At 43.9% G+C, this 26454-nt stretch overlaps 1 long non-coding RNA gene across 1 annotated transcript in view; it reads left to right on the top strand.

Annotated features, from left to right (window-relative positions):
* LOC141075313 (uncharacterized) overlaps positions 1 to 26454 on the top strand; it is a 49506-nt gene that overhangs the window by 3434 nt on the left and 19618 nt on the right. The window contains exon 2 of the long non-coding RNA XR_012227270.1: positions 26209 to 26317. This is a non-coding gene — a long non-coding RNA (uncharacterized lncRNA). The remainder of the gene's footprint in view (positions 1 to 26208; positions 26318 to 26454) is intronic.

Consider the following 26454-nt stretch of genomic DNA (forward strand, 5'->3'; position numbering starts at 1 on the left):
TAACTGTCTATACTAGTGCATGGCCAGCGGCCATGCGTGTCTTTTATAGCAGCGTCCTTCTGGAACCTTCCCAGTAGTGGACCAATCCGAGCAGGAACGGGACCTGCGCATGTGACCTCCGGCCTCCAATGAGAGGTCGTCCCACGGGCATGCTCAGTACCCAAAAGACAGGACTTGGTCCCAGAAGCGTCTCCTTGCTGCTGATTCAAGGATGGAGTTATAGCAGAGCCAGAAGAAGCAACCAGACGCCTAGTATCAGCCGGGGCAAGACGCCTGGCCTGACATGTTTGCTGAGCAGTAATCTCTGCAGCTTCAGAGGAATGGGAGACCATAGTGGAAACTTGAAGCCTAATGCCCCTTTAGCATTTCTTTCTCCCCCTGGTAGGAGATATCAGAGGGATGGTGGCAGTGAGGGACATTCAGCAGATGCTGAGACTGCAGGGCATAGACCCAAATCCAGGACTGTCCACTGTATCCGGGACAGTTGGGACTAGAGATTCACGGGTCTCCGGTCCAGTGTCCAGGACAGTAGTACCTGGCGGCTGGACAAGGGGCCGTGAATCTCTAACCTTCCAGCGTCCTAACTTTTGATCACCCAAGGCTGTAGCGACGTCATCTATGCGTCCTGCTTATCTCTAGTTAGGACCTGTGAATTATTTTTTGTTCCTTCATTCACATTCGGAGCCTCCAGAACTTTCTCATCTCTATGTAGCTTCACTATATGAAATCTTTTTTGTGTCTGTAAAGCCTTGTTCACACGTTGCAGAAATACTGTGTTTTTTGTATTCTGCAGCTGTCCGCATCAATCTACACAATAATAATCTAATTCACCGCACACTCAGAGGGGTTTTATGCAAACAAGTGCTCATTTTATTATGTACAAAACATGTGGGAGCCAAACAAGAATATATAGCACTAAGTAGAAGCGATATAATTAATACGACGTTTCGGCTCAGTCCGAGCCTTTATCACTCTTATCGCTGAATTGAAATTCGGATCTTTAAATAAAGAAGAGTAGAACTCCCAAGAAAATAGCCCAAGAAAGACGGCTGTTGTTGTGGTGCTACACAGCGGCGCTCCCACGCCTGGCTGCAATGGCGTGGGAGCGGCCAAAACCACAGCGGATCTGCAGCAAAAACCGCAGCGTGTGCACATAGCCTTAACCCCTTCACCCCCAAGGGTGGTTTGCACGTTCATGACCGGGCCAATTTTTACAATTCTGACCACTGTAACTTTATGAGGTCATAACTCTGGAACGCTTCCATGGATCCCGGTGATTCTGACATTGTTTTCTCGTGACATATTGTACTTCATGTTAGTGGTAAAATTTCATTCAAATAACTTGCGTTTATTTGTGAGAAAAACGGAAATTTGGCGAAAATTTTGAAAATTTCGCAATTTTCCAACTTTGAATTTTTATGCCCTTAAATCACAGAGATACGGCACACAAAAAACTTGATAACTAACATTTCCCACATGTTTACTTTACATCAGCACAATTTTGGAACCAAAATTTTTTTTTGTTAGGAAGTTATAAGGGTTAAAAGTTGACCAGCGATTTCTCATTTTTACAACACCATTTTATTTTTAGGACCACATCACATTTGAAGCCACTTTGAGGGGTCTATATGATAGAAAATACCCAAAAGTGACACCATTCTAAAAACTGCACCCCTTAAGGTGCTCAAAACCACATTCAAGAAGTTTATTAACCCTTTAGGTGCGTCACAGGAATTTTTTTGAATATTTAAAAAAAATGAACATCTAACTTTTTTTCATAAAAAAAATACTTCAGGTTCAATTTTTTTTATTTTACCAAGGGTAACAGGAGAAATTGGACTGCAAAAGTTATTGTGCAATTTGTCCTGAGTATGCCGATACCTGATATGTGGGGGGGAACGACTGTTTCGGCGCATGGCAGAGCTCAGAATGGAAGGAGCGCCGTTTGACTTTTTCAATGCAAAATTGGCTGGAATTCAGATTGGACGCCATGTCACGTTTGGAAAGTCCCTGATGTACCTAATCAGTGGAAACCCCCTACAAGTGACCCCATTTTGGAAACTAGACCCCCCAAGGAACTTATCTAGATATGTGGTGAGAACTTTGAACCCACAATGGCTTTACAGAAGTTTATAACGTACAGCGGTACAATTAAAAAATCACATTTTTTCCACAAAAATGATCTTTTCACCCCAATTTTTATTTTCCCAAGGGTAACAGGACCCTAAAAGTTATTGTGCAATTTGTCCTGAGTACGCTGATACCCCACATGTGGGGGTAAACCACTATTTGGGCGCATAGCAGAGCTCGGAAGGGAAGCAGCGCCATTTGACGTTTTTGGCTGGAATTGAGATAGGACACCATGTCGCGATTGGAAAACCCCTGATGTACCAAAACAGTGGAAACCCCCCACAAATGACACCATTTTGGAAACTGGAATTTTTCAACTCAGAATTGGCTGGAATTGAGATCAGACGCCATGTTGCATTTGGAGAGCCCCTGATGTGCACAAACAGTGGAAACCCCCAATTCTAACTCCAACCCGAACCCCAACACACCCCTAACCCTAATCTCAGCCCTAACCCTAGCCCTAACCCTAGCCCTAACCCTAACCCTAGCCCTAACCCTAGCCCTAACCCTAACCCTAATGGAAAAATGGAAATAAATACATTTTTTTTATTTTATTATTTTTCCCTAACTAAGGGGGTGATAATGGGGGGTTTGATTTACTATTTATGGCGGTTTTTATGTTTGGCAGCTGTCGCACGCTAAAAGACGCTTTTTATTGTAAAAATAGTTTTTGCATCACCACATATTGAGAGCTATAATTTTTCCGTATTTTGACACACCGAGTCATGTGAGGTCTTATTTTTTGCGGGACGAGTTGACGTTTTTATTGGCACCATTTTCGGGCACGTGACATTTTTTGATCGCTTTTTATTCCGATTTTTGGGACGCAGAATGAACAAAAACCAGCGTTTCATGAATTTCTTTTGGGGGGGTGCGTTTACACCGTTCCGCGTGCGGTAAAATTGATAAAGCGGTTTTATTCTTCGGGTCAGTATGGTTACAGCGATACCTCAATTATGTCTTTTTTTATGTTTTGTCGGTTTTATGCAATGAAAACTATTTTATATAAAAAATAATTATTTTTGCATCGCTTTATTCTGCGAGCTATAACTTTTTTATTTTTTCGCTGATGATGCTGTATGGTGGCTCGTTTTTTGCGGGACAAGATGACGTTTTCAGCGGTACCATGGATATTTATATGCGTCTTTTTGATCGCGCGTTATTACACTTTTTGTTTGGCGGTTTGATAATAAATCATTATTTTTTGCTTCGTTTTTCATTTTTATTTTTTAAGGGGTTCGCTAAAGGGGTTAACTAATGGGACAGTTTTATAGGGCGGTCGTTACGGACGCGGCGATACCTAATATGTGTACTTTTATTGTTTTTGTTTTTTTTATTTCCAAAAAATGGATTTATTGGGGGAATATTTTTTTTTTTTTTTCTAATTTATTTGGCGATTTTTTTTTAATTATTTTAACACTTTTTTTTAATTTTTTTTAACTTTATTAAATAGTCCCAGGTGGGACATCACTGTCCTGTGACAGATGTCCTGTCCTGAAATCACCTGTGGGTCCAAACAGGCACGGATTGGCCCACAGGGTAACAGGGAAATCACCTGGTGAGACCCTGTGCAGATCTGGGCCCCCAACTCCACTATATGGATAGTACTTGGCATTATTCACAAGATTTATTCTGTGCAGAAAAAAGCAGCATATCATCATTCAGTAACCAAACTACCCAGTTTATTATTATGTAGAGATATAGGTAAATTTTTGAATGAGGGTAGTATAATATTTGTATGCAGGGGAAAAGTGGACACCCAAAGTCAATGTTACTGGTGGGCCCTTGGCACGCCAGTCCGACACTGGGTCCAAAATAGTCACTGCTGCTGTAGATGAATTAATTGAGAAGGTCACTTTGGGGTTTTTCTGCTGTTCTAGTACCTAAGGGGCTCTGCAAATGTTACCCACAAACTATTCCAGCAAAATCCAAGCCACAAAATCCAAATAGCACTTCTTTATACTAATCCAGTGAGGCTCCTGTGAGTTCAAAATACTCCTTATACTTCTAAAAAAATTTGTTAAGCAGTAAAGTTTCCAATATGCGACCACTTTTAGGGGTTTCTGCTGATTTGGTTCCTAATGGCGCCCACAATCTATTCAAACAAAATCTGACTTTTAAAAAGCCAAATAGCGCTCCCTTCCAATCTGATCCCCGTCATGTGGTCAAACAGTAGTGGGCAACCGCATATGGGAAACTGTATTGTTTATCTCCTACTATTACTAGTGATGAGCGAACACTAAAATGCTTGGGTGCTCATTACTTGAGTCAAGCAAATCGTAATCACGAGTATAATGGAAGGCAAAGGGAAACTCAAGCATTTTTCTGGTGCCCCCCCCCCCCACACACACCTGGAGGCCTGGAGGCGACTAAAAATTGCTCAAATGGATTGAAACATGGAAACAGCACTGAAGTGGCTTGGAAACAGCATATAGAAGACCCCTGGAAGCATCTCTGAATCCCGCTGTTGAGAATAATTCTGGAAATAATGTTGTCCGAGTATTACGCCACTTTTACAGACTGACAATAAAACATAAAAAAACAAAGTTGAAATGCAAATGTACGAAGAAGAAAAAACCTGCACCGTTATCACTCCGGAGCCCAATGTCTGTTTTGCACATTAACCTCACTTCTAGCCAAATTGCACGAGCTCACGGGTGCCAACCCATTGAAAACAGTCCATATGCAAAATAGAGAAAAAAAAAAGAGAAAAAAATGGTGGCACTCACCGTTCTTAAAAAATCCAAACTTTATTATTCAGTGACGTTAAAACATCATCATACAGGCAGGTACGATATAGGCAGGCAGGTGCGCGAAACGGCCGTCGTCCGTTCATCATCCATTGGTTCTATATCATACCTGCCTGTATGAAGATGTTTTAACATCACTGAATAAAGTTTGGATTTTTTAAGAACGGTGAGTGCCACCTTTTTTCTCTCTCTTTTGCATGTCAAAGTTGAAATGCATTTTACTGGAAAAATGTTCAGAAACATCCTTTCCAGGATAATGACTTGTATACAGTGAGGAAGGAAAGTATTCAGACCCCTTTAAATTTTTCACTCTTTATTTCATTGCAGCCATTTGATAAATTCAAAAAAGGTCATTTTTTATTCTCATTAATGTACACTGCACCCCATCTTGCCTGTACAAAACCAAAAATGTAGAAATTTTTGCAAATTTATTAAAAAATAAAAAATATCACATTGTCATAAGTATTCAGACCCTTTGCTCAGACACTCATATTTAAGTCACATGCTGTCCATTTCCTTGTGATCCTCCTTGAGATGGTTCTACTCCTTCATTGGAGTCCAGCTGTGTTTAATTAAACTGATAGTACTTAATTTGTAAAGGCACACACCTGTCAGTATAAGACCTCACAGCTCACAATGCATGTCAGACCAAATGAGAATCATAAGGTCAAAGGAACTGGCCAAGGAGCCCAGAGACAAAACTGTGGCAAGGCACAGATCTAGCCAAGGTTACAAAAGAATTTCTGCAGTACTAAAGGTTCCTAAGAGCACAGTGGCCTCCATAATCCTTACATGGAAGAAGTTTGGGACCACCAGAAATCTTCCTAGACCTGGCCGTTCAGCCAAACTGAGCAATCGTGGGAGAAGAGCCTTGGTGAGAGAGGTAAAGAAGAACCCCAAGATCACTGTGGCTGAGCTCCACAGATGCAGTAGGGAGATGGGAGAAAGTTCCACAAAGTCAACTATCACTGCAGCCCTCCACCAGTTGGGCCTTTATGGCAGAGTGGCCTGACGGACGCCTCTCCTCGGTGCAATACATATGAAAGCCCGCATAGAGTTTGCTAAAAAACACATGAAGGACTCCCAGACTATGAGAAATAAGATTCTTTGGTCTGATAAGATGAAGATAGACCTTTTTGGTGATAATTCTAAGCGGTATGTGTGGAGAAAACCAGGCACTACTCATCACCTGCCCAATACAATCCCAACAGTGAAACATGGTGGTGGCAGCATCATGCTATAGGGGTGTTTTTCAGCTGCAGGGACAGGACAACTGGTTGCAATTGAAGGAAATAAGAATGTGGCCAAGTACAGAGATATACTGGATGAAAACCTCTTCCAGAGTGGTCTGGACCTCAGACTTGGCCGAAGGTTCACCTTCCAACAAGACAATGACCCTAAGCACACAGCTAAAATAACAAAGCAGTGGCTTCAGAACTCTGTGACCATTCTTGACTGACCCAGCCAGAGCCCTGACGTCAACCTAATTGAGCATCTCTGGAGAGACCTGAAAATGGCTGTCCACTAACGTTCTCCATCCAACCTGATGGAATTGGAGAGGATCTATGAAGAAGAATGGCAGAGGATCCCCAAATCCGGGTGTGAAAAACTTGTTACATCTTTCCCAAGAAGATTCATGGCTGTACTAGCTCAAAAGGGTGCTTCTACTCAGTACTGAGCAAAGGGTCTGAAAACTTATGACCATGTGATATTTCAGTTTTTCTTTTTTAATAAATTTGCAAAAATTTCTAAATTTCTGTTTTTTTTCTGTCAAGATATGGCGCAGAGTGTACATTAATGAGAAAAAAATGAACTGGCAATAAAACAAAGAGTGAAAAATTTAAAGGGATCTGAATACTTTCCGTACCCACTGTATAAGGCAAAATAAATAAGTGGAAAAAAAAATGCTCCTCAATACCTTGAGCTATGTTTACACCTAGTGTTTTTGCACGTTTGCTTTGCTTTCAATGGTGAAAAAACAATCACCAGGAAATGTAATTTTAACATTTTACTACCTTTTAAGACCTCTCTGTCACAGGAAGGAGAGATCTAAAGTTCTCCATGTAGCGTGGCACCAGAACATAAACCCAGCCATGTGTGCCAGCAGCCAAGACTTCCCTGTCCCGACCAACAGGACCACTGTCTATCTCCTCTTCCTTATCCTCCCTCTCCTCATCATCTTCATGCCATCCACGCTGAACAGACGGGATGAAGGTGGTGTGGGTAGTACTGTCTGTTGTTTAGACAACCAGCTCCTGTTCCTCCTTATTATCACTCAATCCGCGTTGTGAATATGAGATGAGGCTGGGCTGTGTAGCATCATCCTGTATAGTTTCTTGCTCCGCCTTCAAAGCCTCCTCTTTCTAATTATTGTGTTATCGCCACTCACCATATTGGTTGAGTCTTCAGAGTTTGAAGAACCGCACAAATATCAGACATCCATGCCCACTCACCAGCTCTTATGTGCGGAGTCTGACCGGAATACCGATGGGCATGTTGCAGCTGGTATTCAACTACTACCCTCTGCTGCTCACAAAGCCTTGCCAACATATGTAACAATGAGTTCCAACACGTGGTGACATCGCACACCAGTCAGTAAGCTGAAAGTTGCAAACACTGCTGCAGCACTACCAGGCCAGCGGCAGCTGTAGCCAACTTGCAGAATTGGGCACACACGATGCATACTTTCACAAGTAGCTCAAGCAGATCAGGCAGGTTTTGATAAACTACTGAACCACTAATTTGAGCACGTGGGCTAGGCATGATACGTGTGTGAGGTTTGCCAAACTTCAGAGCCGTCACCAGGTTATGGCCAATTGTCTCTCACACACACACACACACACCTCACCTCATTTAAACAACTACCGTAATTAAGGCTCTTAGCTGAAACATGTTGGTGTGCACTTTATAGGATTTCTCATGGTCACTAGCACATTAATGCTTTTACATTGGATCAATAAAAGTTAGATTTTACCTTTTCTACTATTTTTTGTCATCGCTGGAATCACTTTCCTTCGTGTATATACCTGGTTGTAGGTGCAGGGGTGACAGCCACAGATCAGTCTGGTCTATTAGACCTCTCAACAACTCCACCGTGGTGTGCGGTTTGTCACCTAAGTAGATTAGCTTCAGCAGAACCTATTGCTGCTTGGCCGAGGTAGTGCTGCAGCGCTTCCAGCTTGCAACGTTTCTGAGATTGAGGGTGAGTGGCAGGATTTGCAGTCCCGGCTTCCACAATGTTCACCTAGTGTGCCACCAGGGAAATGTAGGATACCTGGCCACAAACACTTTTCCATGTTTCCGTGGTTAAATGTACCTTCCAAGTAACAGTGTTGGTCAGGGAACAGCAGATGTTATGGGACACGTGCTTGTTTAAGGCGCAAACCGAATCCCAGGAGAAATAGTGGCGGCTGGGGACCGACTACTGAGGGACAGCCACCGCCATGAGGTTGCGGAAAGCTTCCGTTTCCACAAGCTTAAATGGCAACATTTCCAGGACAAGCAGTCTGGAAATGTAGCTGTTTAGTATTGTGGCCTGTGGGTGGCTGCATATTTACGCTTGCGTTCCAAGGACTAGGGTAGGGACAACTGAACACTGCGCTGAGAAAAGAACGTGGACATGGTTGCTGACGGTGGTTACAAGTGTGCAATGACAGGTGCAGGATGGGACACATCTTCACTGCGTCATGGACAGGAGATTAGCGTACATGTAGAACAGGGGAAGAGGCAGTGGTGTCACCCACAGACACAATTTCTGGACCCTGGCATTAGGCCCAACTAGTTGGGTGCTTTGTTGTCATGTGCCCAAGCATGCTGGTAGTGGTCAGGCTGGTAGTTATGCTGCCCCTTCTGATGCTGGCATGGCAGATGTTGGAAATGGCCTTTTTTGGATTAACTGGACTGTCTTTAAAAAAAGCGCCAGAATTGGGAACACCTAACCCCTTGGCCTGGCAACTTCATCTGTGTTGGTGCTCTGGGGAACAGTTGCCTGCCTTGTGTCTCTGGCCACCCCACTGCCTCTTCCTGCCTTTTGTGGTGCTGCGGATCCCTCCCCCTGTGTGCTGCTGTTCTTGCTCTCCATGGGTTGACCAGGTTGGGTCAATTACTTCATTGTCCACCACCTCATCTTCCTTTTCTAAAAATTTTTAGTAACTTTTGCAATTTACAACAAGGGAGGGAGGGGGAAAGATGCGGGGGGGATGTAGGCAGGGAGGGGAGGGAGGGAGGGAAGAGGGAAAAGGGGAATCAGAGAGGACTTAATCAGCAATGTTAAGCTGAATAGAATATCAAACATACAGAGAGGATATACAACACTAATACACTTTCTCAAGTCATATTCTCAAGCCCTTAAGGAAATAATTCCAACCATCGGAACCATTTCTTTGAAAATTTTTCAAGGCAGTTATTGACCAATGCTAGTTTATGTTCAAAAGACTAAAGCCCCCGTTACACACTGCGTTATTGCTAGCAATATCGCTGTAAACTCACCGATTTTGTGACGTTGCAGTGATATTGCTAGCGATATCGCTGCATGTGATACTTACCTTCGACACGCTCCCCCGCTGGTTATCGCTGATTGCGCGAGAAGCTCCTGGGCCATTCCTCATCGGTCACTTCCTGCGGCGCTTCCTGTGGCGCCGACGAGCGAGGCGTGGAGCCGGGCGGAGGGACGCAGGATCGCCGCGTCTGACAGGTAAGTAGCGACCCCCGTCCCCAGCGATGTCGCTGGTGATATCTGCCTGTGTGGCAGCTCACTAGCGACCACCTAGCGATGCACCAGCGATCCTGACCGCGTCATATCGCTGGTCGGGATCGCTGGTGCATCGCTAGGTGTAACGGTACCCTTATGCAAGGAAATTTTGTCAGTTATATCCTGAATAGAGTGTATTTCAGGGGTTTTCCAAAAGAATGCAATATTGATTTTCGTTACCAGCACAACATGTATTATGATTTGTCTCAAAGCAGGATCAATTTGGTCTGTGTCCAGTGAGAGGAGAGCCAATTGGGGAGTTAGCATGATATTTTTATTTTTCAAAATCTGCCTGATAAAAGATGAGATTTTCGCCCATAAAGGGTTAATTTTTGGACATAACCAGAAGATGTGGAGCAAATTTCCATGCTGGCCACAGTCCCTCCAGCAAGATGAAGAGTTTTCTGGGTTAATCAAGGTCAATCTGGCCAGGGTGTAGTACCATCTCGTTAAGAGTTTATAGTACGATTCCTGTAAAGACATTGAGATGGTCGACGAGTACGTAAAAGCTAATGCCCTTTCCCAGTCTTCCAGATCAGCATATAGATGGAGATCGGACTCCCATTTTAGCATATAGGAAGATTTGGATAAATCACTATCGTTATTGAACCATTTGTAAATATAGCTGAGGCTCTAGAATATTTTATGACCGCTGTTGCAGACAAAATTTATAGACAGTTCTGAGAATAGCGGCTTTTTAAGGATGAAGTCTTTGATTTGATCCTTCAGGACAATATACTGCAGAAAAGCAGAAGAGGGTGCTTAAAAAAGGATTCTAAGATGATTAAAGGGGTAACAGGCTCTCTCGTCATAAATATCGTGTAATTTGATGATCCCTATTTCTGCCCAAATGGGGTCTACAGTATGTTAAGGTTACTTATGGATATAATGAGTGAAAGAGGTAGATTTTTTATTGACTCAAACCTGGGAGAGCCCCTTTTTGGTTTCGAGACTTTTCTCCAAGCTTCTATTGAAGCCTGAAAAATGGGGTGATTATTAAGGCTGGCTTTTTTATGTGTTAGTTGGTTCAGAATAAGAAGATTTAGTGATTTTCCTCCATTGAAAGAAAGTTCGAGGTCATATCAAGTAGGCATGCATTCTTGAGGCCACCAATACATGCTCTTTTTTTTTTATCAAATTAGCGCAATAGTACGCGGTAATATTTAGGAGGCTGACCCCCACCATGTAATTTAAATTTAAATAACACATTGGTGGCTATTCTAGCCTTATTTGTTCCCCCATACAAAAAGATTAATGTGAGTCTGGATACTAGTCAGGAACGAAGTGGATATTGTTAGTGCTAGGGATCTAAAAACATACAAGATTTTTAGTAGGATGATAGATTTAATAATCATGGTCTTCCCCCACCAAGTCAGGTCTCTGTCTTCATAGAAGATTAGGTCATTGGTGACAGTTTTTGTTAAAACATTTAGATTGGTAGAGATCAAGGAGTTAGTATTTATGGGAAATTTAAACCCAAATATGTAATGTCCCTCTCAGCCCAACTCCAAGGGGATATTTTTTTAATCTCATCCATTTGGAAATTATTCAGGTTAAAATGGAGAATTTTTGACTTTATTTAGTTGATTTTAAAGTAAGAGATTATTGAAAATTTATGGAGTTAACTTTGTATTTTGGAAATGGATTTGACTGGATCTGCTAATGTCAGAATAATATCATCTGCGTAAAGACCTATTTTGAATTCCCTTGAATTTGATTTGATACCTATGATGTCCTGGTCTTCTATTACTGATTGTGCCAGGGGATCAATGGCCATAACAAATAGCAGAGGGTGCAACCCTATCTTGTCACGTTTGTAATGTTAAATGGGGTGGAGAGATGATTGTTTGCGCATATTCTAGCCTTTGGTTTTGAGTACAAGGCCATGATTTTGGATGTACATGATGCATTGAATCCAAATCTTAGGAGGGTGGCTTGTAAATAATTCCAATTTAGGCGATCAAACGCCTTTTCGGCGTCCAATGAGACAACAATGGAACTGGTATTTTTTTAATTAATCAATTTAATTATATTTGTGAGTCTCCTGGGACCCTCTATGGATTGCCTACCCTTAACAAACCCAATTTGGTCGTTGGTGATTAGATTTGGTAGAATGCTCTTAGGGTGTGTGCACACGCTGCGGAATCTGCTGCGGATCCTCAGCGGTTTTGGTCCTGCGGATCCGCAGCAGTTTCTGCTGCAGTGTACAGTACTATTAAAATCAATGAAAAATGAAAACCGCTGTGCAGACAGTGCAGATTTTTCCACGCGGATTTGCTGCGGTTTCAAAACCGCAGCAAGTCAATTCTTTGTGCGGATTCCGCTGCAGTTTGGCACCTGCTCAATGGCAGGTGTCATACCGCAGGGGAAAACCACAGGCTAAACCGCAGAAAAACTGCAGATTTTGACCTGCGGATTAAGACAAATCCGTGCGGAAAATTCCGCAGCAGAATCCGCAACGTGTGCACACACCCTTAAGTCTATTGGCTAAAATTTTTGAATAGATTTTTAAATCTGAGTTTAATAAAGAAATAGGTCGCTAATTAGTTACCTGACTAGGGTTTGAATTTGGTTTTGGGATAAGAATAATGGTAGCCTCTAGATTTTCTTCTGGAAAGGAACCAGAAACCGAACCCGAGTTGAAGACTTGTGTAAGATGAGGGACCAGAAGATCACCCAAAGATTTATAGTAGTCATACCTGAAACCATCAGTTCCCAGTGGTCTAAAGGATTTCACTTGTTTTGTGGATTTCATGATTTCTTCATCATTAAAGGGGGAGGAGAGAAAATCTAATTCATCCGGGGATAATTTTGGGAAGTTAACTGATGACAGAATGGAATCAATGTCCTGTTTATTGGGTTGGGTCAAGGGGTTGTTTATATTAATGTTATATAATTTACTGTAGTACTCAGCGAAAGAATTAACAATATCTTGTGGGTGTAGGAGGGTATTGTTATGCTGCCGCTGTATACTCACCCGGCCTCCGCTCCCGCGCCGCAGCCTCCCACCGTTCTGCAGCCGCAGAGGCCCCTTCTGACAGCTCCGCGTCCGACGGCATCTCTGCATGCAATGCGCATGCGCCGTAGGCCGCCACCGCACCTCCCTCCTGTCACTTGTGCTCCGGCTGTGCCCTGACCCGGAAGCACCGTCGGACCAATGGCAGACCAGGCAGGGGTATATCAGGCCATCCTCCTTTGAGGGAGGCACCTGATCGTGCTTGCTAGCTCACTGGGCCCTGCTTCCTCATGTACTCTCTGCAGTCCAGCAGTCCTGTCTTCCGTGGTTCCTGCTGCAGTCCCGCAGTCCTGTATTCCGTGGGTCCTGCTGTCTATCTCCAGTCCCACAGTTCTACTCCAGTCCTGCCTCCAGTGTTCCTGCTCCGTCCTGCTGTCAATGCTCCAGCCCCATAGTCCTACTCCAGTCCTGCCTCCCGAGTTCCTGCTCCGTCCTGCTTTCTATGTTCCAGTCCCGCAGTCCTACTCCAGTCTTGTCTCCAGTGATCCCGCTTCGTCCTGCTATCCCTGGTCTGATCCTGCAATCCTACTCTGGTCCTACCTCCTACAGCCTCGTGCTCCTAATCCAGTCCGTTCCTTGCAGCCCCTCTCGGTATCGGCTATCGTGGTACCCGAACCCCTGGGCCTGCTCCTAACGATCCCTGTATAGGGGTCGGTTCCACCAGGCAGCTCGCCCGGGGCCTCTCGGTACCACGATTGAGAGGGTCCACTTCTGGAGATTTTCCTCACCTGACCAGCCGTGGTAACAGTACGATCAGGCCATGGATCCCACCGGTACTTCTGCTGCTACCCAAAAGGAGTTGCTCTTTTTACGGTAGAATCATGGACGCATCATGTCTGTCATGAAGTCTATGGACACCTGGTTGTCGGCCCTGCAGATGGCTGATCCTGGAAATGCCACTCAACTAGCCAGTCTTCAACAGGAGCTGGGTCAGCAACGGGATACTCAAGCCCGTATGTTATATGGCCTCCGTTGATAGCTGTTTGTCAGTCCTTCAGTCTGCCGCCGCGATCTCGACTCCGCCTCCCGTGTCTACAGCTCTCCCGACGCCCCACCTCGCCAAGCCGCCTCGGTTTAGTGGCAATCCCAAGCTCTGCAGGGGTTCCTAAATCAGTGTAGCCTCCATTTTGAATGGTTGCCTCAGCAATATCCCTTCATTATGTCCCATCTGGAGGAAGAGGCCCTGTCCTGGCTGAACCCTCTCTGAGAACGGGACGACCCCATTGTCTCGAGTCTTCCGGTCTTCTTGGATACTTTTCGCAGGGTTTTCGATGAGCCGGGTCGGTTAGCCTCTCTTACCGAGTCTCTTTTTAACCTTCGTCAGGGTTCTCTCACGGTCGGGCAGTATTCGATCCGCTTTCGCACTCTCTCCTCTGAGCTTGGTTGGAATAACGCAGCATTGGTAGGGGCATTCTGGCGCGGTCTTTCGAGCAGAATAAAGGATGAACTCGTGGGTCGGGATACCCCGACTACCCTGGAGGACCTTATCTCGCTGGCCACCCGCATTGACCTGCGCTTCCAGGAGCGTGCCCGGGAGTCAGCGAGAGACAGGAGGTCCACTAAACCTACTTTCCTTTCCAACCGGTCTGCTAGTCCCCGTCCTGCCGGGTCCTCTTCTCCCTCCTCGGTCGAGCCCATGCAGGTGGATCACTTCAAGTTGGCTGAGTTGCGTTGGAGGAAGAGACGGGCACAAGGTCTATGCCTCTATTGCGGGGGTTCATCGCATCTTGTCCGAACCTGTTCTGAGAGACCGGGAAACGCCTCCACCTAGGTCAGGTAAGAGAGGCCTCCCTAGGTGCTAATGATTCCTCTCAACCTCTTAGTATATATGTTCTTGTGGTTTCAGGGCAGAGACGTGGGTCCGAGGTGGCTTATGTGGATTCAGGCTCGGCAGGTAACTTCATCCGGCGTGGAGAGGTGGACAAGTACCAAATTCCTGTGGTTACCCTATGTAATCCTCGTCTGATTGCCGCAATGGATGGCAAACCGCTACAGGAGACCGTCACCTTGGTCACTGAGGAACTGGAGTTGCAAGTCAGAGCCTTACATCGAGAGAAGACAGCCTTTTACGTTTTGCCCAAGCTCTCCCATGCAATTCTACTCGGTCTCCCTTGGTTGAGGACTCATCAGCCTGTCCTCGACTGGTCGTCAGGGGAGGTACTCCACTGGGGCCACCCGTGCCAAGCTCGCTGCCTGACTCCTGTCCATCTTGCAGCCGCTCCTCGGCCACCTCCTGACCTTGCGGGTCTTCCTTCAGCCTACAGTTCCTACGCTGATGTCTTTGATAAGAAGGAAGCGGAGGTTCTTCCTCCACACCGGCCTTTTGACTGCCCAATTGAACTAATCCCTGGTTCGACCCCTCCAAGGGGCAGAATCTACCCCCTGTCTCCCGCAGAGACCTTAACTATGTCCGAGTACGTCCGGGAGAACCTCTCCAAAGGCTTTATATGGAAGTCCTCTTCGTCCGCTGGAGCCAGGTTTTTCTTTGTCAAGAAAAAGGATGGGTCTCTACGGCCGTGCATTGACTATAGGGGCTTGAATGAGATCACCATCAAGAACAGGTATGCTCTTCCACTCATCCCAGAGCTGTTTGACCATCTCAGAGGGGCTCGGGTCTTCTCCAAGTTAGACCTTAGGGGAGCCTATAATCTGATCCGTATCCGCGCAGGTGACGAGTGGAAGACGGCTTTCAACACTTGAGATGGCCATTACGAGTACCTGGTCATGCCATTTGGTCTCTGCAATGCTCCTGCGGTGTTTCAAGAGTTCGTCAACAAGATCCTCCAGGACCTCTTGTAGTCCTGTGTGGTCCTGTACTTGGATGACATCCTTGTCTTCTCTCCAGATCTCTCATCCCACAGAAAGAGCGTTCGCCTGGTGTTACAGTGTCTTCGGGAGAATCACTTGTTTGCTAAGATAGAGAAATGTCTCTTCGAACAAACCTCTCTGCCGTTTCTGGGATACATTATCTCCGACACTGGATTAAGGATGTTAGGCGTCAGGTTTCTGCGTCTGCTCTGCAGGAATCCAGAGCCTCACATTCTGCGGTCTCTTGCTGTCTATCTACTGCAGAGAAGATTACTTTGCAGCAGACCGCTCCAGAGACTTAGGCTATGTGCACACGTTGCAGATTCAGCTGCGGGTTTTTCCACGCGGATCCGCAGGTAAAACCACAGGTAAAGTGACCTGCAGTTTTCATGCGGTTTAGCCTGCGGTTTAGCCCTGCGGTTTCACACCTCTACTATGTTAAAGGTGTGAAACCGCTAAGGAAACCGCCCAAACAATTGACATGGTGCGGTTTGTAAACCGCAGCAAAACCGCGTGGAAAAAAACGCAGCATGAGCACAGCGGTTTTGAAAAGCCATAGGGTTACAAGGTACAGTACCATGTCAGCGGAACTGCTGCGTTTCCGCAGGGCCAATACCGCTGCGGAAAAGCAGCAGAATCCACAACGTGTGCACACAGCCTAAGTTCCTCCGTGCTCCTACTGGGCATGCTCACGAGACGATGTCCCATTGGAGATCGGGAGTCATGTGCCCAGGTCCTGCTCCAGATCTCATTGGTCCATCTCGGAGATCTGGAAGGTCCTGCACGGCTATAAAAAGCGCGTATGACCGTTCGGCCATGCGCTAGTATAGACTTTTCAAGCTAAATGTGTGAATGGTGACGGATGTATGACTCTGGTGACTGACTCATTTGAAACCCCTTCCCTCTGATATTACGCATGTGGATAGGGAATTAGTGCAGCAGACCACTTCTCCACGTCCTCCCCCTCTCACACCAAGTGCACTCCACCCATGTCCCCACATGACTCCACTGCCCTCAGCCTGTCACAACCCTGTCATGGCCGGCGGTGGAGGAGGACAGTGTGGGAGCCAGGCGCAGGTAATCACCATATGGGGGGCCGTAGAGGGTGCGACAGGAGCTGTGAGGTAGGAGACAGCAGCCAAGGACAGGAGGGGAGTGCAGACCAGTTCTCACAATACATGGGGGGCAAACACTGCAAGGGAAGGGGTGCTCACAATACACAAGACACTGTCTCTAGAAATGGGTTGACCTTTGTTAAGGTTGTCTATGTCTTTGGCGTAACACTCGTGCTGTATGGTACGAATTATCATGTTTTTGGCGTTTTCCAGGTTAGGAGCGGTAAATGCATGTTTGCAATGGTGCCAACCTTTACAAGACTTCTGACTGGTGGGTGAGCGTTGCCTCTGGGGTTTAAATGGTAGAGGGGCCATCCAACTCTTTGACTCATCTCTTTCCATCTCTCGATCCATGATGTCCAAAAACAGTCTGTCTTCTATGGACATTGCTACCTTGTTGTCCTCTCTTATTCTGTGGAAAACTGTGCACCCTATGTGATCTTGGTCACCGTCACATGAGTGGTCTTCACAGGAAGGATCAGCTAATGGACAAGGTAGAGGAGCATTGTGTGGCAACTCTTTAACCAAGAAGCTACTCTTACACGGCTGGAAGAGAGACGGACGTCCATTTTCAAGAGTATTGGTAAGCATGTTGTCAACTAAGGCCGGCTTGTGTGCTCCTAGGCAGACGTCTCCTATAATGACCCATCCAAGGTCGTGCCTCTGTGCGTACGGAGCATTCCTGGAGCCGTTTATACATTCTCTAGCCTTGTGGACTTGTAGTATATCTCTTCCCAGAAGTAGAGCTATTGGGGTTCCTGGATCTAGTTCAGGTATCAGGTGGGCTATACGCTTTAGATGGGGGTGATATGTCGCCACCTCCCGTGAAGGTATTTCTGACCTGTTGTTAGGAATCTGGTTGCACTCCAGGATGGTCGGTAGTGATAGGCAGGTCTGGCCATCTATGGACTCCACTTTGTATCTGGTTGCTTTTCTCCCCGCCGTCTCAACGGTACCTGAACATGTTCTCAGGGTGTAGGGAGAACCAGGGCCTACAATGCTGAAGTTGTCAAAGAAGATGGACCTGGCTAGAGACCTGTTACTTTGGTCATCCAGGATTGCATAAATCTTGAAGGCTTTGTCCTTGCGGCCTGCAGGATAGAATCGGACAAGGCAGATTTTTGAACAGGACCTTCCTCCTGTGAGTCCTCTACAGATCTCAGTACATTTAGAGCTGACCTCAGGGGTGTCTTCGTCAGTGTCCTTCTGCTTCCCATCCTGCTCCTCTGCTTGCGACAACACTCATGGAGGTAATCCAGGGTGCAAGGCTGTATTGTGATCCATGCTGCTGCATTCTGCACATTTCACGCTAGCTTCACAGTTCCTGGCAAAGTGAGAGGTTGCGGCACAACATTTGAAGCAGATGTTGTTCTCCTTGAGGAAACCTTTGCCATCCTCTAAAGACTTCTCCCTGAAGGCTCTGCATTTTAGTAGAGGATGTGGTTTCTTGTGTAGAGGACAATATTTACTGACATCTTGACGTTTGTTCTCATCTGGAGGGGGTTTATTCACCTTGTGAGGAGGGCCTGTGGAATCAATGTTAGTTTTGTGGACTGCCACGGGTGTCTTACCAGATTTGACACCAGTGGCAGTGGAACACGACAGAGTAAAATCAAAACTAGAGTCATTTCTAATCCTAGATTGTTTGGTGACAAAATCAACAAATACAGTGAAAGGAGGAAATGATACATTATGATTGTGTTTATACTCTGAACCACATGTAATCCACTTTTCTTGTAGGTTGTAAGGAAGTTTCTGTACTATCAGATTTACATCCCTAGCGGTATCTAAGAATACCAATCCGGGCAAGTCTCCTTCCTGCTGACCAACCTGCAACTCATTCAACAAATCTCTCAGTTCTCTAAGCTTTAGATAACATTTAGGTCATATCTTAGGAAAATCCTCAATTCTTTTATATAAAGCATTCTCTATGACTTCTACTGACCCATAGCATTCATCAAGTCTTTCCCACACTTTATGTAGGGCTGTGCGGGGATGTTTTACATTAATGTCTCTCAGTCTTTTGGCATGCTTGACTGACTCACTTCTGAGTCACTTTACCAGGAGATCTAACTCCTCACCACAAGAAAGGTCCAGACCATGAATGGCATTCCGGAACGAGGCTCGCCGTGACCGATAGATCTCGGGTTTGTCAGTGAACTTTACAAGTCCCTTTGTAACCAGTTCTTGGTGGGCAAGGAACTTTGCAAGGTCCTTGATGGCTCCGTCAGTGCTGGCATGAGCCGGTGTGTAATAGTCATGTCTAGTGTGTGGTGCATCACCATACCTGTAAGACGCTTGTGACTCCGGATAGCCTGTGCAGTACCTTGTTGGTGAAGAAGGTGTCTCTTTAAGGCGGGATGGGAGCTGTACCTTCTTTTCAGTGGAACGGTAGCTGTAGTCGACCTCTCTGTGCTGGACGTCTCCTCGCCTATGGTAGTGAAGCTCAGGTTTGGATCGCTGGTAATCTGCATGGGCTGATCGATATGATGTGCCAGGGCTGTCATCTACACTGGAATGTTGACGGACGTACTCTGCGACGCGTTGCGCTGGATCTTGCTGCTCTAGATCTGGTTCGAGAATGTTGCTGCGTCTTTCATAATCAGGATCTTTCATAGCTTCCAAATACTCTGCTTTAGCTATTGCGGCTGCTGTCTCTTTGTCTGCAGCAAGTCTTTCTAGCTCTGCTTGCAAAAGTGCAGTTTCAGTGTCTTGCTCTGCTTGTCTCAGCTTTAGATGCATCTCTCGTTCGGTGAAGGAGGATCTTGCTTTGGCTTCTTCGGCCTCGGCGCGAGCGACAGCAGCTAGCTCTGCTAAGGACGACCTGCTGGAGCTTGCTCGTGACCTTGTTTTGAGTGAAGATGTACTTTTCCGAGACATTGTGCATTTAGCTGAGTGCTGCTTAGTATATTGGCAGGAAACAGTCTATGTATGGCAGCTTCCGCGTGGCGAGGAAGATGTAGCACTTCTTGACAGGCTGCGGTAGCGTTCTGCGGCTGTATGGCGGCTGCTGTGATACCCGTATGCGGAGCAGTGTGGGTGTTAGCGGTCCCGTACAGTCTATGCAATCACTGTGTGCGACCGGCGGTCCTTTACTGAGCCCTGGGCTTGTCTCCTGCGGCTGTATGGTGGCTGCTGTAGTACCTGTGTGTGGAGCAATCTGGGTGATAGCGGTCTCTTACAGCCTGAATTCACTCTCGCAGGCGTATGGCAATCTGTTTTACTAGGCCCTGGACTTGTCTCCTGCGGCTGTATGGCGGCTGTTGTAGTACCCGTATGCGGAGCAGTCTGGGTGATAGCTGTCCCTTACAGCCTGAATTCAGTATTGCAGGCGTCTAGCGTATCTGTTTTACTATTCTGCCTTCAGGCATGCTGACACGATGTGCAATCCAGCATACAGTATAAACCACAGCTCTGTCTTCCAAAATAAGCAGACTGTTCTCTGTAGTATACCTTGTTTATTTGTGAAGAGTATAGAACATGCGCGGTAAAACTACAAGGAATACAAATAACATGCATAAGTATTGGGCAGATGATCACGGCTAACACAATCACAGGAAGTGTACATTGTGATGCAAACATTACATAGGAATACATTAGTTTATGATTACATTTACTGAGAACTGGCAACTAAAGGGTTAATGACGTCTCTTGGCTGCTAGACAGTAAATAACACCTCTCTGAATCACTGCATTGCAAGAAAACACTGACTCTCACCAGATATGCTTTAGCCGGGTAGTGACTCAAGTAGAGAAGTTGCCGGAAAAACAAAGGTTACACAGGAGGACAAAATAACATGTGCATCCTATGAAATCCACAGAAGCAAAATGGCCCTTCTTCATCCCAGAATACATAGCTTCCTTCCGACAAAGCACTGCTTTAATCCCATAGTGCATTGCTACTGTTAAAGTCACAGGCTTCATAATGCTATAGAAGACACTGCTATAAATTCAGCCACCACTAGATGGTGCTATAATTAACCCAGCAATAATAAAACATTCTTTGCTCTATTAAGAGGGCAGAGCAGAACAAAAGTGCTAATGTAATTTATTCAATGGTATACCCTGCCAGGCTTAGGGTCGTGGATGGTTAGAGAGTCATTTTCTTTCAGAACCCGGCGGTGGCGGAAGAGTCGATCTCCAAGAGAGAAAGACAAAAGCCAAAATAACTGCGACCAACCGCTTCCGGTAACCATCAATGAGTTTCTTACAATGCTCTGCTGGAATTTTAGACCATTCTTCTTTGGCAAACTGCTCCAGGTATTTGAAGGGTGCCTTCTCCAAACTGCCATTTTTAGATCTCTCCACAGGTGTTCTATGGGATTCAGGTCTGGACTCATTGCTGGCCACCGTAGAAGTCTCCAGTACTTTCTCTCAAACCATTTTCTAGTGCTTTTTGAAGTGTGTTTTGGGTCATTGTCCTGCTGGAAGACCCATGACCTCTGAGGGAGACCCAGCTTTCTCACACTGGGCCCTACATTATGCTGCAAAATTTGTTGGTAGTCTTCAGACTTCATAATTCCATGCACATGATCAAGCAGTCCAATGCCAGAGGCAGCAAAGCAACCCCAAAACATCAGGGAACCTCCGCCATGTTTGACTGTAGGGACCGTGTTTTTTTCTTTGAATGCCTCTTTTTTCTCCTGTAAACTCTGTGTTGATGCCTTTGCCCAAAAAGCTCTACTTTTGTCTCATTTGACCAGAGAACATTCTTCCAAAACGTTTTAGGCTTTTTCAGGTAAGTTTTGGCAAACTCCAGCCTGGCTTTTTATGTCTCGGGGTAAGAAGTGGGGTCTTCCTGGGTCTCCTACCATACAGTCCCTTTTCATTCAGATGCCGACGGATAGTATGGGTTGACACTGTTGTACCCTCAGACTGCAGGGCAGCTTAAACTTGTTTGGATGTTAGTCGAGGTTCTTTATCCAACATCCGCACAATCTTGCGTTGAAATCTCTTGTCAATTTTTCTTCTCCGTCCACATCTAGGGAGGTTAGTCACAGTGCCATGGGCTTTAAACTTCTTGATGATACTGCGCACGGTAGACACAGGAACATTCAGGAGATTGCTCATGCTTCCTCACAATTTGGTTTCGCAAGTCCTCAGACAGTTCTTTGGTCTTCTTTCTTTTCTCCATGCTCAATGTGGTACACACAAGGACACAGGACAGAGGTTGAGTCAACTTTAATCCATGTCAACTGGCTGCAAGTGTGATTTAGTTATTGCCAACACCTGTTAGGTGCCACAGGTAAGTTACAGGTGCTGTTAATTACACAAATTAGAGAAACATCACATGATTTTTCGAACAGTGCCAATACTTTTGTCCACCCTCTTTTTTATGTTTGGTGTGGAATTATATCCAATTTGGCTACAGGACAATTCTTTTTGTGTTTTTTCATTTAAGACAAATTAAATGAAGATAATAATAACAAAGAATTTGTGTTTGCAATAATTTTGAGGAAGAAACTGGGTATTTGGGTATTATCTGACAAAATTGCAGGGGTGTCAATACTTTTGGCCACAACTAATTGTAAATCTAGTTAAAAACCAGCACTGCATCTATACTTCATTTTCTGAGGATGGTCTGTATGTGATGGAGTTGAATACTCCAGGAGTGAATGCTACCCTGTGTACAGATTTTCCACGAGGTCTATAAGGCATCACTTAAACTTCTTTCATGGAACATTAGAGGGTTGGGGAGTGCTAGGAAGCAGAATATTGTGTCCTCACAGATACATAAAGCGCATGCGCAGATAATATGTCTTCAGGAAACCCACTTGACGCCAGATACCATATCGAGAACGAACAAGCCCTGGATATAATGGCAGAAACACGCCACACATACGTCCTATTTCAGGGGAGTAACTGTTATGGTACATAGATCCTTCAGATGATCTGTCCAAAAGATTAAGAAAGACCCAGAGGGTAGGTTCATTTTTATATATGCATTCGTAGACATGGTGCCTTATGTGTTAATTAACATCTACAATCCCCCACCGGCCAAATTGGATGTACTTCAACAAGCTGCAATTTTTGTGTCACAGTACCCTGATGCTAAAATGTTATGCATGGGTGATTTCAATATGGTTCTTAATACTTATTTAGATAGAATGAGAGCTGTGAGCTCTGGATCTGATGGCCACAACACCACAACGATGGATGCTTTTGTAAAGGAGGTGGGCTGAATTGATTTGTGGAGACAGCAGCACCCTCTTAAGAAAGAATTCTCCTGTTACACGCTGTCCGTTCGTTGTTTGTCCAGAATTGATCACGCATTAGGGAATAATACTGCACTATCAGACTTGGGTGTGATTGAATATCTTCCTAGGGCAATATCAGATCATGTTCCATTGGTGATGTGCTTTCATCTAGGTGGCTCTGATAGATTTAAGAGATTTTGTATACACCCATTTTGGTTATCCCTTATAGGGAAACAAGATAGAATAACAGACCAACTGGACGTCTTCATAACAGACCATGCTGATTTCCCGGATAGACTGGTGATGTGGGACACACTTAAGGCATATTTAAGGGGATGTCTTAGGTCAACGATTTCGTATATTAAAAGAGAATCCCATGTTAGGGAACAGATTCTAGCTGATGAGTGTAGGTCACTGGAAATTGAATATATTAATAACCCATCCGATAATACTTTACACACATGGCTCGAGAAGGGGCGGGAGTATCTGATACATCTGCAGGAAAAAGCCCAGAGGAGACTTTTTCACTAAGCAAACCTATTTTGAGTTGGGTAACCAATCAAGTAAATTCCTAGCATACATAGTCCAACAGAATCAAATATCCCCATCTATATTATCCATTAATACAAGGGAGGGAACCCAGCTGCTCAGATCTAACCAAATTGCAAATAGATTTGAAGAGTATTTTAGAGAGCTGTACACCTCCCAACTAAACTGTACTACAGAAGAAATTGATGAATATTTGGGCCAGATAGCGTTCCCTAGACTTTCTCATGAAGAACAGGCATTTCTGGACAAGGAGATCACTCTGGAGGAAATTCAGGAGGCAGTCATGTCTCTTTCTAATGGGAAAACTCCGGGACCTGATGGTATGCCTATAGAACTATATAAAAGATATCTAGATCAGGTTGGGCCAATTCTGATGAAAACTTTCTAAGGCACTTGAAAAACGCTCACTTCCTCAATCCTTTTACAATGCCACTATTGTGGTCATTCCAAAGCCTGATAAGCCTGCTAAGGAGTGTGGTTCTTATCATCCTATATCCTTACTTAACTCTGACTATAAAATTCTCACAACACTAATAGCCAATAGACTCAAAACAGTAATATTGAGTATTATACATGAGGACCAATCTGGCTTTATGCCGGGAAGATCCACCTCCACTAATATCAGAAGAGTGCAGGATCTGACACAGATAGGGCATAAATATAAAAAGCCCTGGGTGATAGCCTCTTTGGATATGGCAAAGGCCTTTGATTCATTGGAATGGAGATTTTTGCAGCGGGTACTCCTAAGATTTGGTTTCACTGATAAGTTTTGTGGATGGATTGAATTACTATCGTATGCCAAGAGCTAATATTCTGGTGAATGGCATTTTGTTGGAGTATTTTGATCTGGGCAGAGGATCTAGACAGGGCTGCCCGCTATCTCCAATGCCCTTCGCTCTGGCGATAGATAAAACAAGGCAGCAGAAGATTATATATAAAATAGAAAAAAAAAAAAAAAAAAATATATATATATATATATATATGAAAAATTCAGATGAAATTTATATTCCTTTAAATAAAATATTCTTCTGCTACAATAATTGAATGGCAGACCATTCGGTAATTATACATTAAAAAGAGGTAAATCCACAGAGGTAAAGGTTTAAAAATGGGACGTGAATCATAATAATGATAAAAGACCTTTATTAATAAATGGTTAAATAACACTGTATCCACAACACGACGCCAAAGTATAAAAAGAAAAATAGAATAAATAAAGAATTATTGGACCCACTATAATAATAAATATTTCTCCTGATAAGTTCCTATTCACTGTATAACGCACAAGCATAACATAAAAAATAATAATAATAAATAAGCAGTAGAAAGACAAAAATAAAATAAAATTAAAAAGATTCAAAAATATATATATATCAATGATACGCAAGTGTAAAGTGCTAAGTGCTAATTCATACCAAGTGAGTACAAAAAAAGAAAAAAAAGCCGAAAAATAAAAAAATATAAAAATATAAATTCATCAAATAACCGATCAGAAAACAGTAATCAAGGTGCAAAACATATAAAGTGCAAAGTGAAAAAAGTTGTTCCCAGCTAAAATGAGTAAGAAATTACTCCAGATGAGAGGAAAATAAATATACAATATATAATATACTCCCAGCTGGAAAAAAGAAAAAAATCACCCCAATTATGTGTTATTTAAAGTGCTATTGTGTAATGTACTTGCCAACACAGACATTAGATGTGATTTATATATAATGCCAGGAGTGTGCAAATTGCAACAGTGCCCAATGCTTGCAGCTGAACAATGAGGAGGAATCACTCTAAATACAATTCATCCATTCCACCAGAAGAAATAAAGTGCTAAGTGCAGTTTGCTCCCACTGATAAGGAGCAATTCCTCTAATCGAATGAGATGAGGGAAAGGATTCTACATGGAAAGGACATGGGACCTCAAAAAGCCTCCCCTTAATATACTGTAATGACCTGGTCATAGAAAAGGAACTAAGTCCACAATAGTACCTGGACAGCGGGTCCAAGATGATAATGGTGCCGTACGCGCCCCGACGTGCGTTTCGGAAGTGCTCCTTCGTCAGGGGGTGTAGCCCGGATAGAGACCGCACGATTTTATATCGGTGGGGCCGAAAATCATTGGTGGAGATGGAGTGGTGATGACACAGGCGCATCAGGAGACCCTGGGAGGTCTCTGCCCCAGCGTCATGTGACCAATGACGTCAGGTCACATGATCGCGACCCGGTGCCATGGAAACATGCAGACGCAGGAAGCGAGACGGTACTGCGCACAGCTGCACACTGTACTGCGCATGTGTGCAGCTCTCGTCCACAGCAATGATAGAGAAGAGGAAAAAGATGGACCAAATAAATGATATTGTTAAATAAATCAAACTCTAAATAAAAATAATAATCATACAATTGTATAATACATAAATTGGAGAATTAATTAGTGAAAAAACTAATACAAATGAAAAATAAATTAAATTACTTGCAATAAGTAATGAATAATAAATAGAAAATAATAAATAAAAAAATAATAATTAATTCTAAATAAAAAATAATAACTAATGAATAAATAAAATAAAATAAAAAAAAATAATAAAGATAAATAGAAATAAGTAATGAGTATATGCATATGAAAAATAAATAAAAATAAAAATGGAAAAAAATGGAAAAAATGTAAGGGAAACATACATTTGTATTCACTAATATGCTGAATACAGATATAAAAAGCTCATGAATCATCATGATATTCCTCACCCTTCACAAGCAATCTAATGCTTCTGAACTTCTTTTAAAAAATAATAATTGATATATATTAACATAAAAAAAATTACAGAAAAGAAAATGGGAAAAATAATAATGTATATTAATACATATAAAAGTCCATCAATCTTCATAGTATTCTTCACCCTTCACAGATAGTCCCTTCATTTTCTATACATCGGGCCAAAGACGACAGCAATGGACAATGAATCAATCGCTCATGGACATCCAAGAGGAGGAAGAAAGAAAGCGAACCACATAATGGTAAGAAATACTAAAAAATAATGATAAAAATACATGTAAGTAAAAAATAATAAAATAGTAAAATAAGAATAAAATATGAATTAAAACGGTACACATGGGCCATTGATTTACAAAAATGGGGCAAAGCTTATATTTTC

This window comes from Dendrobates tinctorius, unplaced genomic scaffold, assembly GCF_039654945.1.
Source record: "Dendrobates tinctorius isolate UK_male_01 unplaced genomic scaffold, ASM3965494v1 ptg000015l, whole genome shotgun sequence".
Lineage (NCBI taxonomy): Eukaryota > Metazoa > Chordata > Amphibia > Anura > Dendrobatidae > Dendrobates > Dendrobates tinctorius.